Consider the following 3,880-nt stretch of genomic DNA (forward strand, 5'->3'; position numbering starts at 1 on the left):
ACAAAACCTTAAAGGAAGCTCCTCCCTCCGCACACCCAGCCCAAGGAGAGTCGCTGCCACTGGCCGAGGAGAGCGTGACTCCAGCGGCTTGGAATCTCTCACCAGCCCGCTGTCACCATCCAGGCTCCAGCAGGCACTTCACACCTGAATGTTATGGCCTTTATATATTAACTGTTGGTTGACAGAACCATTAATCAATACTAATAATCAATTGATATTTACACCAGACTCACATTCGCTCATGTGCAATAATACTTTAATATATATAGTCATATTAATCATATATAACATATTTTTATATAGTTTTTATATTTCATTGCTGCTTAGTAATGGTCAGTACTTAATTTTGCTACCTCACATGTACTTCATGTTTTTTAATGACAATAAATCTTCTTGAATCTTAAACAAACAGTCTATAATAATCCACTTTATTCGTATAGCACCTTTCATACAAGTAATGTAGCTAAAAGTGCTTTACATACAATATAGATCAAAATAAAAACATGTTAAAATGGTATTCAATTAATAGCAGCAATGAATAGTTACTTACTTATTGTTATAATACTTAAAAAGAGTAATAACTCTTTATCCTCCTGTATGCTGTGCCTTTCTGGTCCATCCAGTGAGCTCCAACATAAACGTGTTGCAATCAAATTTAAATATCATTGCATACCACGACTCAGCAGAAAAACGATCAATCGATTATTGCAATATAATTTTCAACAATAACAATAGAGTAAAGGTTTAGTATAGTCAATGTGTTGCTTATGCATTGTGCGAGCACTGTGTGGAGGTATAACACATAAGTGATCCACTCTGGATTTGTATAATGTTTGTTTGTCATTCTCTGCTCTTTAAGAAGAGTTAAAAAATCACAACTTTCACTCAGAAAGAATTTAGTCTCTAGTCTCAAAGAAATTATAATTTGATACAGAGAATGTACAGAGTCCTAAGGTATACGCACATTAATGCAATATCTGAAATCTTGCAAATTAACCGGAAATACATGCATACTGTGAGTATAAGTAAAAATAGTTGGTGTATAGGGGTTTCGGACCACTTTTCAGGTATGTGTAAGTATACTGTCAAAAATGTCTTCTTGATAATATGGTTTCAGGAAGATTAGTATTTTATTGACATACCTGCTCTCCCTTCCTACCTTTTGAGACAAGGGCGACTAACTGATGAAGCGTTTTCATTAACCTCTTCACAATGTAAGTGCGAGAGTAGGTGTATTAATGTTGAAACCTCTATAAGCTATTCATAAGTTGTTAAATGATTCGGAATTTTGTCCCAGGAATTACGCAGAGTACAATCTTCTGATGTCTTAAAGCCTCTACACACACTGTGGCTATACACACACACACACACACACACACACACACACACACACACACACACACACACACACACACACACACACACACACACACACACACACACATAATAGGAATTAAGTGTGTTGGTGCATGGACTTTGGTGACCTCGGCAAAGCTCTGAGGCCTATTCAACCGTGACAAATGAAAGTACGTGTATTAATGAGGTAATACAGGAAATCGACAAATCGGCAGTGTTCCTCTGACCCCCACAGTAGCTGCTGAAGTACTGACAGCCTGTGAATTAATGTATTCACACAGTAACTTTCACCTCAGTGACCGGAGAAGTTTCTCCTCTGATGAAGCAGCAGTAGTTTCCTGAGCAATACTGTCCCCCTCTGCTGAGAAGGAAAAGTGCATGTAGTTGTGACTCAGTGCTTTTCATGACCCAAGAGGAAAATGTTGAACAGAAATAATTATCTTATACTATATTCATACCGTAGTGTATACTGTACTATACTGTACCATATTGAGCTGTGCCATACTTGGCTGTACCATACTGTACGATACCATATCATACTGTACTATACCTTACTGTGCTGAAGTATACATACCATACTGTACTTTTATAAACTGTAATGTACTGTACCATACTGAACTGTACCGTACTGTAGCATACTTTACTGAACTGTATAATAGCGTACTGTTCTGTACCATACTCTGCTGTACTGTATCATACTGTACTGTATTGCACTCTACTACATACTGTCCTCTAGTACTTGTAAAACATCTGTGATGTGCTATAATAGCAGTGTTTTAAGTGTTATATTCGTATTGTTATTATTTCTTACTATTTAGTTTACAATTACAGACTACAGTTAATCAACCATAATACAATCTATTGACAGTAAACACTTTGCAATTGCATGCATTGTATTATAGCATAAACATATACGTTGTAGTATAATGCACAGAATGCATTTTTTACATACTTACTTATATTTTATATTTGCATATCGTTTGGTTTTGCCACTGTTGAGGTGGCCGCCACCCATGTCTGTCCAAAGCAAAACCGAAAGTGCAGATGAGTCTTAGTCATTTTATCTACAGTGATAAGATGAATTTACACTCTCAGGGCCTTTAAAGTACATTTAACAGTTCACTGCGAGCTTGTATGTATTGATTAAATGTTAAATATAACAGAGGCTGGCGTTGAAGTACAAAACCACATTGTAAGTAGAAAAAATGCAGTTGAGCAGCCTTTTTTTCTGATGGTGAGGGTGGGACAGAGAGGAAGTGGAAGAGAACAATGTTTCATTTGAGCAATGTGTGCCAAGGCTCAAATGAAAGAATCTCAATGTTTGAAAAGCTGCATCAAAACATAACCAAAAGTATATGGTCACAGGAACTGCCTCTCAGTTAGAATGGCATAACAATGACTGTTATATAAGAGGTATTCTCGCACATCATTAGTGTAGATTTATTGTGTTAAACTTGCAAGAAGAGTCGCAGAAACCAAGGAGTTACTCTTTATACTTAGTATTAAGAAAGGAATGTGTAAAACAAAACCAAAAAAATAATATGAAATAAGAAAATATAATATAAAACTAAAATCCAAAAATATAAAAGTAACTTTTAAGTAAGGCTGTCAAATATATATGTAGTCAAGTAGAAAATACAATAGTTTTCTCTGAAATGTGTATCAAAAGCAGCATAAAATGACACAGACACACACACGCACAATAATTTGTCTATCTTCTTCCTGTTTTTAGTTTCTCATGGGACTGGTCAGGTGATCCAATCCTCAATGTTAATAAAGGATTTGCCTAGGCCCAAGGCCACTCTACTCCCTAGGCCCCAGGGAGTAGAGTGGGCATTCTTAGACAAGAAGGTTGGCGGTTCAACCACCTATCAATGCACAATATCGTACACTATGTAAATTTAAACACAAAAATAAATAAATCAATAAAAAATACAAAAAAAAAAAAAAAAATAAAATAAATTATCCTGCGCAGGAAGTGCGCAGTCCGCTTCTGCGCAGAAGGTAACTAAAGGTTAAAAAAATAAGAAATAATAATAATCCTTACAATTTCAATAGGGCTTCACTGTCTGTCAGTGCCTGTCTGTGCTCGGGCCCTAATGAAGTTATGACCTTAGATTTTTTGAAATAGTTGGATAGAAATGTGTAAAACAACTAAATGAAAATAAAATGAAATGATGGTATGACCTTAAATTTTGTTAAATAAGTTAATAGTTGAATACACTTCAAAGTTGATATAATATAACACATGTTTAAAGTAATACGTCTTATGAAGAATTCTTTATTTGAGATTCTTTATAATAAAAACCTAAAAATATGTTTTGCTATAGTGGTGTCTTCTCGCTCGTGTTGGGTGACTCATCTTCCTCATTGTACACGATCTCTGATCTAACCCGCTGCGCTGATTGGTCGACTGCACTTCTAAGCAGAGCCGAACGCAGTTTCTGTGACGGATGTTCTGTGTCGTCACCGCCCGGTTCCTCCCCTTGTCCTTCCCCCTGCCGAGCCACTCTTCTGGGGCTGG

The sequence above is a fragment of the Limanda limanda genome, chromosome 1, assembly GCF_963576545.1.
Source record: "Limanda limanda chromosome 1, fLimLim1.1, whole genome shotgun sequence".
Lineage (NCBI taxonomy): Eukaryota > Metazoa > Chordata > Actinopteri > Pleuronectiformes > Pleuronectidae > Limanda > Limanda limanda.